Raw genomic sequence first — 15,557 nt, 5'->3', positions numbered from 1 at the left:
TCATATTTTCAGTAGTTTAGACCATTATGTTTTGAAACCCAAAATAATGAAAATTTAATAAGTTTAGAGCCCCACAATCCTGCAAAATTCGGTTCGTTTAGCATCACCGCCACTTCAATGTCGCAGCACAGCATGCTGCGGTTTAGAACACTGACCACAAAAAGTAGCAAAGTGTGTGACATGAATGCGCCATTATAACCGTTATAATAGTTGATCACTCATCCCGCTCTTTTGTACACATCTATGTAGGCAGGTCGCACATCGACTGCTATTCTTCGAGATTGCAATATCTCGCATGGGTAGCAATAGGTTGTGTCTTGAAACCGATTCCCTCAAGTGAGGTCATTTTATTTTGTTAATTTTGACTCTGATATTCCTAATAGAGATCTAAACTGCCAAACTGGTCTTGGTACTGGTTTTGCAAAGATCTCTTCTTTTGCTTCTTCGATGTGTGTTGTGTATGTTTAAGTCCTGTTATTACTGTCAGCCAACTTTCATCACTATAATGGTTACATGATCCTTGCCTTTGATTGCTTAAAGTGCCAGAAGTTAGCAAGCAAAGATTAGCTAATGATCCGTGGAGATTTTACCTGGTAAATAACCAGTTTAACGTGAAAAATGTCAAAAATAAGCGCACCAGCAAGTTTTCTATTATGTGCCTGTTTTATGACTTTACTGACTCAATACAGACCACCAATCTATATTAAAAATCTGATAGCAATTATCCACAACCAATGAATGTTTAGCTACCCCTTCCTTTGTTACGGTTTTAATATTTAGTTCCTGCTTATCCCATTATATCCGGTCCCATTATCTGTATTCATATCTTTACAGCACTACATACAATTTGAATCATCATTTCAAATGACAAATGTTTCCCGTGAGGACAACTTCCATAAGAGCGAAGTTTGGCACCAAAATCACAGACAGAGTGAGACACATGATGTCATTTTTTATATATCTGTATTGAAAAACATCAGCTAGAAGTCGACGATTTACTCAATATAGACTAGGCTCCGGTAACAAAATTCCCTTGTCAACACCATATATTTGATTTTACAGATTATAGGAAGTCAAGGAGGTGTATGCCAATGACGACGTTTGCTGGTCTTCTGGCACTGTCCATGGCATTATCATGGCTTCCAGCAAATACAGGGATCCAAAGGTTAGCAGATTTTACAAGTAGTTGGTACCATTTTATGCATTTAATATATTAACGTGTAAAATGCTCACTCGATTTTGCTTGTAACATAAATCAAGTATTGACGAGAATGCTATGTAATTCTTTAAATCTATGCATGGAATTTACCAAGCTCAGCAGTAACCACCACACCATCTATGGTTAAACCATCAAAACATTGCTTTTCTGAAGCCTGTGATAAGGCCAGGAAGAAAAAATAAATTGTTCATCGGAATCGCCGCTTCTACTTTGGCATATTTGGAAATTTTTTTTTGATCGCGGCAAATTCTTACTTCCGCATTACAAATATGTTTAGTACTGCCACTGGTGGCGCCCTACACATTGGCGGGTTTTCGCGGGCACGGGATTTTAATGAGACTTCCTACGTGCTTGTGTGTACGGACTTAGTTGACCGCCAACACGTTGTTGTGACATCTGAATTTGGCGAATCACGACGCCAAGTGGGTCGATATGGTTAGGTTAGTACATGTCACATCATGAGTATTAACTTGATCGCTAACATTCGACGTGATGGCCAACAGTTAGTTCTAAAGACGCTATTCAGTGTGTTTGTCCTGATTTATTAATACCTTCGGCGATTTGTTCAACAAGATCATGACAGCAGATGGACGGTGCATCCGATTGAATGCAAATTGCATCGATAGTATAAATAATTACGGCAATGAAAAAACACATGGTTGCGTCGATGTTAAAGTACAGTCTGAATGATGACTATATAACTTCACTCCGATCACAGTACAGTGTTGTTAGACCATTGTGTAAACTGTGTAGAGACAGTGGTAAAGAGGTCAAAACATGGGGCCAAAGTAAAATGAAAAAACTCAGATGCTAGGTCCCACCAGGACAATATTAAAGGACAATACTGAATTGTTGGATTTCAGTGATTTGCTGTACATTTCAGTTTTATTCTGAGAGAATGTTGAAATACTCAGAATATGTTTTGCAAACACTATCTGTGAATATAATGGCCTATGTTATTGTTGGGAAATATAGTCTTGAAATCAGTTACCAGTATCAGTGTTTCTTGTCTGAGATATTTCTGGTAAAAAGGGAAACAATTATCTTGACTTATCTGCATCTGTGCAAAAATGACAGAGAACCACGTTTACCTTCGGCCTAAAAAAACAAAAAAAAAAAAATTCGCTCGCCGCTCCTGGAACTTGGTCCAAAAAATCCGATGAACAAGATTTTTTTTCTCTGGCCTAATAATAATAATATAAGTATTATATATAAATAGTAACACGAATAATAATAGGTTCAATGTCTGTGAAAATTTCACAATATGGGTATTTTGGGTCGAAAGACCAAATATGATATCGATTTCACTGCCCATGTTTCCATGGTAACCATTTTTGGGTGTGAAAATTTCAGTTTTTCTAATATCCTATGAAAAGTTTCTTGATTGATATGAAAATTATGTAGTGGGAGAGTTCGGCAGAGAACACAAAAACCAGACTTATTTAATGTTTCGAGTTGCCACGGTAACTATTTTGGGATTGAAAATGTTACTTTTACCCTAATTCCTATTAAAGAACTATGATTGATGTAAAAAATTGATCTTAAGGGTTTTTCTAGTTAGTACACCAAAAATATCACACTCATTTTAATGTGTAATGTTTCCGTGGCAACCGTTTACGAGTAAAAATTGCCAGTTTTTTAAAAATTCCACCTAAAATCCAGTAATCAACAGAATGTATTATATCAAAGGGATTTTTTGGGTTAGAATGACCAAATATCCAGTGTAAAAATCCAGTACTCAACAGAAATATTATACCAAGGGTTATTTTAGGTTAGAATAACAAAATATGATATTCATTTTTACTGCCCTGTGTTTCCATAGTAACCTATTTGCGTTTTAAAATTTCATTTTTTTCCAATTTAATTAAAAATAATCCCAGTTACTGTGCAAATGCTCTCCTTAGTGTCTTTATCACAGCATGAACACCATGTTCATTTTCGTTTCATGTTGCCATGGTAATCTTTTTTGTAACCACAGTTTTTTATTTAAAACCATAGACCATCGAGAGGGTCTATGTTAAAACATAATTTACTGTTTTTTATTTATTTGATGGATTTCTAAGTAACAACTTTTAACATTTGTTCTATAATAATAATAATTGTAACTTCTTTGCCTTCATTCTAGGATGAATAGTAAAAATTTAACATTTGTTCTATAATAATAATAATTGTAACTTCTTTGCCTTCATTCTAGGATGAATAGTAAAAATAATGTATATTGGGGCCATTCTGGTCAAAATTATGTTTTCCGTTAATTTTTGTGTGTTAGAATTAATTTTATATAGACCAGAAATAATTTTTCAAGCATTTTTAATTTTGTTTCATGCAGTCATCCCGAATTAGTGTTTTATAGTATAGTACTAACTTATTATGCATTCATTGAATTAAGTTTATGCCTTCAAATTAATTTTATGTCCTAAAATTAATTCTACTAGTATCTCAAATTGATTTTATGAACCAAATTACCCTTATCACCCAATGTACCATTATTTATCACAAGCAGTAACAGTAGCGTACACTTTTTTTTATTTAAAACATAATTCACTGGTACTTATTTATTTTATGGATTTATAACTAACGACGTATTAATATTCATTTTATAATAATTTATTTTGATTTCTTTGCCTCATTCCAGGAAGAATAATGAAGACAAATTATTTCTGATTGTTTAATTAAAGTAAAATTATGACCATGTTGTGGTGCATAATTTGTTTTGTGTGACCTGACGTGACCAAATAAACTCTATGATTAGCTAGATCTCCCCTTTCCGTGGTAGCAACGGCTAAGTTTGAACATGGTGCCTGTATACCTTTAAACATTTTTTAAACTCAGCAGGCCAAGACAAGGGGGAAATATTACAAGTTAAATGTTTCATGTTTAATGCTGCCCAGGGCTCGAAATTAACCTTTTTCCTGGTAGTCCACTTGGGCTACCATTTTCTGAAGTTAGTAGCCCAGTGACAGTGGCTTGTAAGCCCATGCATATCTATTTTCGTTAACCAGACAAGTAAAGGCTATTTTACAAGATTCTGGCCATGAAGTGAATTTTCTAGTCGTTTGATATGTATACTTGCACACCTTTAATACTCAAGGAAACAGAGAAAACGATTGGAACTAATTTGGGATAATTGAATTTTTATTATTTGAAAATTTCTCAAAAGTGTTAGGTGTCATATAGCTGAATGTTGCAATATCGCAAATTACTCACAAAAACAAGTGTGTAATGTAAGAAGAAAAGCAGATGAGATAACATTTGTAGATTAAGTCGACATTACTTCGCCATCAAATTATCCCAAATTAGTTCCAATCGTGTTAGGTATAATGGACGACAGTGGGACTCAAAAGTTTTGTGACCTATTAACAACCGTTTGACTCTCAGAGTTGCATTGAAATTTTAAAAGTCATCATGACAACCTGCCAACAACATGGCCTTTTCAGCACTGAGACATACTGTAGCAGGGCTAAAAATAGGCAATGGCACTTCTGTCGGGAGAAGGCATAATTTCTGTGTCATTGTGATTGATACATTATTAAAATGCAACGAGAATGCGTTTTTATTGGCCATCATTTCCTGTGCCTGTTATTCAAGTACGTCAGTTCAGATATTAAAAACTTTGTTGCAAAATTCCACCGCTCGGCCGGTCGTCTTCGTAATTTCCAGAACAAAGTCATATTGTGGCAAATTTCTGTGCCCATCTTGGTTTGACTGCATTTATCTAGCTCGTCCCAAAGTGACGGAAGCATCTTTCAACCTTTCAGCTTGGTGAAAAACGCATTTATTGATTCGCCAAAGACCTGTTGATTCACTTATTTTTGCACAAGTGCTACATGGACATAGGAAAAAGTTCGACTCACCCTAGCCCTCTCGATTGTTGAATACAACCAGGGTCCATGATGAGAGTTCTCGAATCAAAAAGTGGAGCCATGCTCGAATACAAATATCTTTTCATTAAATTACGTCATTGTTATACAAGAGTTAGCATTCCAAAGTCTGTCACCCTCTTTTTTTTTCAAAGTTTGGAGAAGGGCGGCATTTCCATCTGAATGACTGAACGACGTGAAACGCAAAATTTCGTCGCAAATGTTCCGGCAGTTAGTACGGTAAAAAACTGTATACGATGCAGTTACGTAAGCTTATAAGCTTATACTCCAAAATATGGCCACAGGCGGCGTGTACTTTCTGAAGGATTTCTGAACGTACGCGTTAGACACTCACATGTGATATCCTGAAGAGTATTCTCTGCCGTTATTCAAGTTTCCGTCAACATTCCATCATTTTTAAAGCTCAACGACACGATAGCACGAGATCGGAGACGTTCTACTGTCAAGCACACGCACTCTCAATTGCGCATGCTCTAGGATTCTCGTCGCGTCTCTGAAGGGCGCGCGCGTGTTCCAACAGAGAAGAACGCGCATCGCAGGGCCTCTGCCAGACTACACTGGCAGGGCGAAACATGCGAAATGCAGAAAAAATGTTTATTCTGCAGTGCCAATATGACGCTTTCGATGTAAATCTGAATAAGTGATAATTAAACATCAGAATGAATCCATTGTACATTGGTACATTGGTATGTTTTATGAAAGAATTAGTACGGGACACGAGTCCGAAATGTTTTTCAATTTTAGGTCAGTTAAGTTAGAGAGGGGGGTGGGGGTCTGAGACCTAACTTAAGCAATTAAGTTAGATTTATATAATGAACTTTTAATGTTACCCCTAATGTATGGAAAATTTCTGTTCGGTGGTCGCAGCATAGCAAATTTCACACGAGAGAGAGAGAGAGAGAGAGAGAGAGAGAGAGAGAGAGAGAGAGAGAGAGAGAGAGAGAGAGAGAGAGAGAGAGAGAGAAATTGTTAATTTATATTGGAAATCTTTTTCATAGTCGTGACTTTTGATGGAAGGAAAACTAAAAACAAAAGTAAATAATAATATAATAATAATAATAATAACAATAATAATTATAATTTATTCTATAGCTTCTAAATCCACATAAAACAGTGATCAGAAACGCTTAAAATACACTTTAAAAAGTAAATGAACAAAAGCAATTTTAAAAATGGCTACAAGATTGAAATTTCAGATATTCAAAATAAAATTAAAATCAAAGACAACCTAAAATCTAATTTAAAACTGTAAGGCTAAAAAGGTAGGTCTTTAGCAAACGCTTAAAACTATTAAAGTTTGAACGTAAACGGATGCTCATCGGAAGAGCGTTCCACAATTTGGGAGCAGCGGCACTGAAAGCTCTGTCACCATATTTCTTTGTTCTCACTCTGAACTGATTGAACGTATATCCATAAAGTTCGCACAAAAGTTAAAAGTCTAGGCCTGCTGCTATCACTTAAACTGATTAGTGTCACTTTTCCGACAAGCATTTAATTACCCTTGGCTTAATGATATCCCCTCTCTCCGTACAGTATGATGCATAATTCTGCGCTGCACGTACAACAATTCGAAGTCATCCCTATGACAAAATTAAAATATACAATCCCTCTTTTACAGAATTCCACACAGCTTCAATGAACTCTTATTAAATTTCTATATTAGATATCATTCCCTAATATTTTTCTTCGTTCGGCGAAGGAAAATACGAGTGATGTAATGACCGTGTCACCACGAGTCGAAGACGAGTGGTGACACGGTCATTACGTCACAAGTATTTTCCCAGCTGAACTAAGAAAAATATTAGGGATAATATACTTATCACATGCACAAGCCAAGAATTCGTTATTTTTTGCAAATAAAATAAGTTTTCCATGACGATTCCGCGTTTTTAACTTTGAACTACTTTAGGAATAAATATCAGTACGCCGTGCACAAGTTGTCAATCATTTCCAGTCGTCCGTCGTGTGTGTTAGCGCTCACGTTCGTTGTGTGTGGAGCAAATGACAGCTCTCGGTCTACACGTAGGCTATCTTCTGCAAAGTTAAAATCTATTTCAAAGATAGCATAGTCATAGAAATTTATCACAGACGAAGATACGCTATTTTTCGGGAACAAATATCGACTGGATCTCGATGGCGTGAACACTGTAAAGGTCGCGCCTATGCGTACGGAACCCACGGTAGGCTATACGCGACCACTTCGAGTTCGTTGTTTCCGCAAATTATTCACGTAATTCCTTCGGAATATACAGGCAGTACACTCTTGTGTTTACATTGTTCGGATTAGTAATGTCGTAGTCTGTGAAAATATCGATTTCATTACATGACTTTTGATCGTGGGAGAAACATCGGCCGCCATGTTGTTTGTTTACATATTTACGAGCACACGGAAGATCGACAAAAAAAGGTCCGACGCACCAAAATTGATGACATAGACGCGGGTTGTCGTGACGTAGAACGACCAGAGAATAAATCCCGTATTTTTTGTTCGGAGACGACAAACTTGGCTTGTGCATGTGATAAGATACTTATAGCCCCTAAACTTATAAAAATAAATAATATAAGTATCATATAGAAATAATAACGCGAATAATAATAGGTTCAATTTCGTGAAAATTTCACCATATAAGGGTATTTTGGGTCGAAAAGACCAAATATGATATCGATTTCACTGCCCCATGTTTCCATGGTAACCATTTTAGGGGTTGAAAATTTCAGTTTTTCTAATATCCCATGAAAAGTTACTTTGATTTATATGAAAATTATCTGGTGGGGGAGTTCGGGTCAGAGAACACAAAACCAGACTTATTTTAATGTTTTGAGTTGCCATGGTAACTATTTGGGATTGAAAATGTTACTTTTCCCTAATTCCTATTAAAGAACTATTGAGATGTTTCCATGGCAACCATTCAGGAGTAACAATTACCAGTTTTTTTTCAAAGATTCCACCTAAAATCCAGTAATCAACAGAATGTGTTATATCAAAGGGATATTTTGGGTTAGGAAGACCAAATATCCAGTGTAAAGATCCAGTAATCAACAGAAATATTATACCAAAGGGATATTTTGGGGTAGACAGACAAAATATGATATCCATTTTTACTGCCCTGTGTTTCCATAGTAACCTATTTGCATTTTAAAATTTCAATTTTTTTCAAATTCCATTAACAGTAATCCCAGATACTATGCAAATGTTCTCCTAAGTGTATTTATCACAGCATGAACTGAGAGAGGGCTATTTTACAAGATTCTGCCCATGAAGTGAATTTTCTAGTCTTTTGATGTGTATACTTGCACACCTTTATACCCAAGGAAACAGGTATAATGGACGACAGTGGGAGTTTTGTGACCTATGAACACGTTTCACTCTCAGAGTTGTATGCAAATTTTAAAAGTCGCCATGACAACATGAAAACAATATGGCCTTTTCATCAGCACTAAGACATACTGTAGCAGGGCTAAAAATAGACCATGGCCCTTCTGTTGGGACGAGGCATAATTTCCGTGTCATCGTGATTGATACATTATTATCAAAATGCAACGAGAATGCGTTTTTATTGGCCATCGTTTCCTGTGCCTGTCATTCAAGTACGTCAGTTCAGATATTGAAACTTTGTTGCAAAGTTCCACGCACGGCCGGTCGTCTCCAGAACAAAGTCATACTATGGCAAATTTCTATGCCCAGCTGGGTTTGACTGCATTTATCTAGCTCGTCCCAAAGTGACGGACGCATCTTTCAACCTTTCAGCTTGGTGAAAAACGCATTTATTGATTCGCCAAAGGCCTGTGGATTCGCTTATTTTTGCACAAGTGCTACATGGACATAGGAAAAAGTTGTTGAATACTCACTGTTTCAGTGAATCCGACATGATGAGAGTTCTCAAATCAAAAACTGTTGCCGTGCTCGAATACAAATGTCTTCTCATTAAATTACGTCATTGTTATACAAGAGTTAGCATTCCAAAGTCTGTCACCCTAATTTTTCAAAGTTTGGAGAAGGGCGGCATTTCCATCTGAACGATTGAACGACGTGAAACGCAAAATTCCATTGCATACTATCCGGCAATATGTACAGTGTAATACTGTATACACTCCAGGTACGTATAAGCTTATTACTCCACAAAATGGCCACAGGTGGCGTGAACTTTCTGAAAGGATTTCCTAAACGTCCTACTTGTTACCTTAGAGACTCATATGTGATGTCCTGAAAGGTATTCTCTGCAGTAATTCCAGTTTCTGTCAACATGCAAAGCTCAACGACATGATTATAGCACGAGACGTAGTGTACAGACGACACATTCACGCGCAAGTAGACTCAATTGCGCATGCTCATATTGGCAGACTACACTGGCAAACGAGTGCGCATGCGTGAAGTTATATTTGCAGCACAGATTTCGTGGAAAAACTCATGCTTTTGTTCTAACTCCATCCCAAACTTCCTCGACTGCTTACAGTAAATGCACATGAACAAAATAAAACCCAAAAACGTCAGCACAGGGAGAGGATTTATGGTTTTCGCTACAACTGCAAATGCCACGCTGAAGATATGTTTAACATTCCACTGGCATAGACTCTCCACAGTCGCTGTGCCTTGTTTGTGGGCGCCCACGACTGCCACGATGGGCCTGCAATTGAAGGCTACGCTGTGCAGCTCAGCAGCTGTGAGCACGCGCTGCTAGACACAACGACTGTTGGTTTTTGCAAGTATATGAATATTCATAAGGGTAGTGATGTCAAAAGAAACACCTATCTAACTGGGCGGAGAGAATATACGTACGACAATTAGAAGTCACCACTATTGACAAAAATTAAAATAAACAACACCTTTCAGAATTCCCACAGCTTCCATGAATTGTTATTAGATTTCTATATAATACTTATAGCCCCTAAACTTGTAATAATAATAATAATAATAATAATAATAATAATAATAATAATATAATAGGGTTATTCACAAAATACGGCCCTGTATGGACGATGGCTCAGTGAGTGACGTATTGGATGAGCCGTACTATACAAAATACGGAAAGTTATTGGACGTTAAAACTCCCATAGGTTACGGCAGTAGGTGTATAATAATAATTCTTATTCATGTTTTGTCACATAGTCCCCTGGTTCAGATACTCACATCTTGAGAAAATTCACCGTTATCCCGACATATAAAAAGGTCACAGTCCGTCATGAGGTTCTCTGCACTGTCCAATAATAAGGCCCATGCAAACGTTTAACTATGAGAGTTAAATCACGATTTTCCTATACGGTTATACAAATATAGAGATATCATTTACCATAGTCCACTCGTGCAGGGCTTCTTAGTGAAGTAATGACATGTTTACCTTTCTCAGCCTACACACATACCATTTGGCGTACACCATGCCTGTCAATATGCTAAAATGGTGACGTTTATAGTTAAGATGATATAAAAATACTTCTGCTGTGAATGTCACATGATGTTATGTACAAATGTGAACAAGCCCTACTCTCTGTACTGAAATTTGTATCAACCCGTTGAAACGTTCCCATATCATACTACATGCCGTTAGGGAATCCATGAGTAGACAGGATAAGACTAATAATTTACTATTACAGGAATTTCTCATCGCTGCAGCAAAGCGAGGTGATGTTAAAATGGTTCATCTCTGATAGATAATGGACATGATGTCAATGGTAGAAGTCAGGACTCGAGGGTAAGTGTTAGCATCATCTGTTTCATGATGTAAATATCTTCAAAAGGAATATCATGAAATCACCAAACATGTATATAAAATTATCGTTTATACATTTAGGCCGACAAATTGTATTGATACTAGCCTTCAGTTAATAAATAGTGAAAATAAATTGTTCATATCTTCTCTCACTCTCACAAATTGCTTTTACAAAGTGATTTAGGGAGACGAAGAACGTATCAGTACTCAAATTAGCACCTGCTAATAAATTTTTATACATAAATGTAAAGGTCAATGAAGGTTTCAGACAGACGAGTGATACCTAGAATAAATCATACAATTCTGTACGTCGATAATATAGTAGTATATCGACTTTGCGAAGCTTTTCTACACAAATGGCCATAATGGAAGCGACGCAAATGAACTTGTCTCACATAAACGAACAGGCCTGCACTATATTGTGTTTTCAAAGTACTGTATGTAAAGCCCACTCAACTTTCTTATTTTGTTTTCTCAATTATAAATCACAAACGGTAAATCTCATTTTGTCTTCAATGGCATTTTTACTATCAAACAAATTACTCTGGAGAGAATAAAAGACTATAAACCCTCAACATTTACACAGAGACAAATAATTGATAATCTACATGGTCCCAATATGTCATCTGATACTATTTTTACTATGAAACAAACTACTCTGTACAAAATAAAAGACTACAGACCCGAAGCATTATACTTGGAGACAAAAATAAATTGAGTATCTACACAGTCCAAATATGTCATCAGATAATAATATGCAGTCACGGGTGCGCATTGTCCTCTGGTGAATAAATAGTTGACAAAAAACAAACTGGCTTACTATAAATCTAAGGCAGGGCAAGCTACCTCAATTGTCCCCCTTTAATGTCCGTAAGCATGTCTGGCAGAGCAGAACTGAATTTGACTGTTCCACACAGCCATGTGTCCTATTGGTGAAGATCATAAACTATCCTAACACTTGTATAAACGTTGTCAGTCTACTGAAGATGGCCTAAATTTAGTAAACTCTTCAGAAGATCAACAGTCCTTGCAATGCTTGTCCATCTTCTGCTTCTCGTTGCCTAAAACATAAACAAATACAAAATTAATATGGTCTCTATCTCTGTCTCTCTCTGTCTCTCTCTGTCTCTCTCTCTGTCTCTCTGTCTCTCTCTCTCTAAGATTATATTTCCCTTGTTCAAACATGTACCAGTTACAGATTTCAAATACTAAAAAATAACATTATGTTATAGACTCAATCTAGAAATCTGCAAGGCATTAGCACCAAGTTGTTTTGATAAAATGAAGATGCCAAATAAAATAATAACTGCTGTACAGTGATTATGCACACTCTATCTGTACTCTCCTTACATTTGAACAGTCAGTAAATAATATTTCATCATCGGCATAACAATAGACGGTTAGTTCTGCCTCCAATATATCTATAAAGTCACCTATAGTGATACACAATCCTAAAAATGCCCTATCTGTCACCTCTCACCGTGGGCCTTATCACTTCTGTTGTTGCTCTGTCGTTTCCTGGCTGCTTTGATGTTTGTCATGTTCGCTAATAAAATCGAACTATGCAAGTGTCGTTGATGATAAATACACCTAACTGTGCATGTAAGGGTTGCAGTTATCAATTATAAAGAGGAGCTAGCTTACCTTTTCTTATATTGCGCTGCCGTGATAGTGGATTATTTCTGGGGAATGGGTCAAACTTCCTGTTGCTGAACTGGTGGCTGAATATATTTGCCGTTGGTGTAGTCTAGGCCGGCATTTTGATCAACATCGACGTCACGTTGGTCCAGTACGCCATCTTCACTTTCCGATGACTGTCTACTTGAATTCGGTCAAAATGATCCCCAAAACACCCCGTCTTATAACGGACCAAAGCGTATGTGTCGTCGACCGCTATTTTTAAATTCCTGTCAACTTTCGCTTATGATCACTGCTTAGATATCACAAACTTGACGAAGTCGTTCGTATGTGAAAGACAATGTGGTTGTTTAGAAGGTCGTATTAGGTCCCCCTAGCTTTCTGACTCGGTGTTGTTTGGCTGGTATTGCAATTCAGGCAGGGAAAGGACCTGACGTTAACGTATTACAATATCAGAGGTCAAAAGGTCATCTTGCGGCATTTTAGTGCCGATTAATGTATGATTTGTGGTATGATTTGATTTCAGTATTGTTATAGTATATGCATGTCGTATACTGTGTTATGTGTCGACATTTTCAGTGTAAGAAGTTAGCCATGGCAAGATGGACCCGGATTGTTTATGTCTGAGACACTACAAACCTTTGATGCTTTCATGTCGGAACCCTCAGTAGTTCTGTTTTTCAGTCGCTTGAACTAATGTGTTTTGTTTGGTTCGTATTTAATTGCTTTCCTCTTCTAACAGTGTTGTTATAATGTCTATATTTTCATTGAAGAAGCTGTTAAAACGTCTTTGCTGCTCGTTTGTTTGTTTTTGCCTTCACTAATGTTTCCTTTGTATTTTTGTTTCTTTTTTAAAACGATTATCATTTGTTTCAGTAGAACACGTTTTATGTGACTTGCTTTGATATATTGGCTGTATGTTGTCGTATATACCAATGTTTTGCTTTTGTCTGTTGTATTCTGTCCGTCTTTGATCATTTGTTTCGGTCTTCTTGTTTTTCATTTGCGATATTTTGTGGTTGTTGAATCGTCCTTCTGTAAGTTTTTTTCTGTGAAAAAAGTTTACTTTTCTGTCGAAGCCTTCTTTGTTGTTACATGCTCATCACTATCTTAACGTTTCGCCTTTTATGAATCCTTTGGCTGTGGCTGTCGGGTGACATGAGTCTTTGTGTAGGAATTGGAATGTATCTGTTGTTTTTGTAAGTGTTCTGGTGTCAATAATTTGTTTACTTTTATATCTTTTGCCTTTGAAGATAACTAGATCAAGACATATTACTTCCTATGTCGAACTTCAGTATGAGTTTATTTTATATATTCAATGTTGAACATTATATTAAAGAATTCTGTATGATCAAATTTTCTATTCCATGAAAGATCGCGTAAATGACATCTCTGAATTCGACAGAGGAAATATTGGTATTGACTGACTTTCATATCCAAGTCGTACAATGTAATATCAGCGATTTCTCGGGATGACGGAGAGCCAATTGAGCATCCAGAAATTTGTTAATAGAATTATTTTCTTGTTGAATTCAAATGTCTTGCCTTCTAGTATGAGTGTTAACATGGTTAACATATACGCTGTGGGTATTGCAAACTACCCCAAAAGAGGGATAAAACTGCAGCAAGTAGAAATAAAAAAAAACAGTTAAAAAATTGGCCGACTAGCGGGAAATACAATACTTGTTAAAAGGCAAAAGAATCGAACTGCAATAGTTAAAACAAACACAGTAAATACTGGCCGACCAGTGGCTTGCGATTTGCAAGTGTTTTATTTCCCGCTGGTCTTTCAGTATTTTACTATGTATTTGTTTTAACTTGTTCCAGTTTATCTCTGCCATTTAACAAGTATTGTATTTCCATTAGTCGGCAAATTTTTAACTGAACTCTGTGGGTATATTTCTATCTTGTCACGTTCTTGTTTCATGCAAGGCTTTACAGAGAAGTTTGATCGCTTCACCGTAAATAGTGTTCGTGTACACAGACACAACGCCATGTGTGCCAAGAATTGTATCATTCATGACTCGTTATGTCTCGATATTCTGAAATGTCCGTTGAATATCGTATGTAATACATGTGGTTCGTTTTGTGACGATCGGTTCGATGTGGTAATTTATGAATTCAGGGATCTTGTGTTGGACTGGAATAGCCGCTAATGGTTAGCCTTTCTACAAATATCGTATCGCTGCGGAGTTTTGCGTACGTAAGGTGATGAATATAATTGCTGGGTTCGTGTAGTTTAGTTTGTAGGATCAAGGTATTTGTATGTATCAAAATCAATGTAGTTTTTATCGTTAATTCTTGATTAGGTACTTCAATTCTGATATTGTCAGAGTTGATAGCAGTTAGTTGCTTGTAGTATTGTTTTTGTTGACCTCTCTCTTTTACACTCGATTATGTATTCTTTTGTGTCCAAGATGGAAATGTAAAAACAATAAATAAAGTGAACTACTCAGGGTTCCGAAACGAAAGCGTCAAAAGTATCACAGTGTCTAAGACATAACCGATCCGGTTTCGTATTGCCATGGCTATTTTATGACACAAAATGGCCGATACGTAACACAGTATTCAACATGAATATACTATACAGAAATAGTAACTAAGCAAATACTAATAAGACCATAATACAATACATTAAATTACACAATTCCCAACATAATTGAATAACCGATGTGTGGAGCCACGTTCATTTTTAAAGCTTTGACAATACCTTATAACCGACTGATAAGGAACCTGCCATGGCTTCTCAAACAAAGGGGAGTCTTGGACGAAAAACGGCAGGTCATATCAGTAGCGTGGCTTTTTACACCTATATCTACGTAGATAATCCGGCTTTTATTGGGAAGTTCCTGTTTCACCTTTTTGGGGGTTGTTTTGTTTTGGTTTATTGGTAGTTTTGAACTAATTCATTAGTAATATGGTGTCTAAGATTAATAGGCGAGCGGCAGACACACCTATTTTTCACACTTAATGTACCCACCTTACATACGGCCACATCATACATCATTTGAAAGCTTATTATCTCTACTTCAAGAAAAATGACGATGTGGAGCTGCCAAGTAGGGCCGTAACCCCCTAATTTGCATAATTATCATCGGTACCCAATTTGCATAA

General features: G+C 36.6%; 1 long non-coding RNA gene across 1 annotated transcript in view; it reads left to right on the top strand.

Moving 5' to 3' along the window:
* Positions 1 to 1,062: 1,062 nt before the first annotated feature.
* Positions 1,063 to 15,557, top strand: part of LOC139123639 (uncharacterized) — a 44,414-nt gene continuing 29,919 nt past the window's right edge. Inside the window, exons 1-2 of the long non-coding RNA XR_011549739.1 lie at positions 1,063 to 1,165; positions 10,690 to 10,787. This is a non-coding gene — a long non-coding RNA (uncharacterized lncRNA). The remainder of the gene's footprint in view (positions 1,166 to 10,689; positions 10,788 to 15,557) is intronic.

This window comes from Ptychodera flava (genome assembly GCF_041260155.1).
Source record: "Ptychodera flava strain L36383 chromosome 23 unlocalized genomic scaffold, AS_Pfla_20210202 Scaffold_23__1_contigs__length_28996876_pilon, whole genome shotgun sequence".
NCBI lineage: Eukaryota > Metazoa > Hemichordata > Enteropneusta > Ptychoderidae > Ptychodera > Ptychodera flava.
The sequence above is the reverse complement of the archived record's forward strand: the minus strand, read 5'-3'. Positions and strand labels throughout refer to the sequence as shown.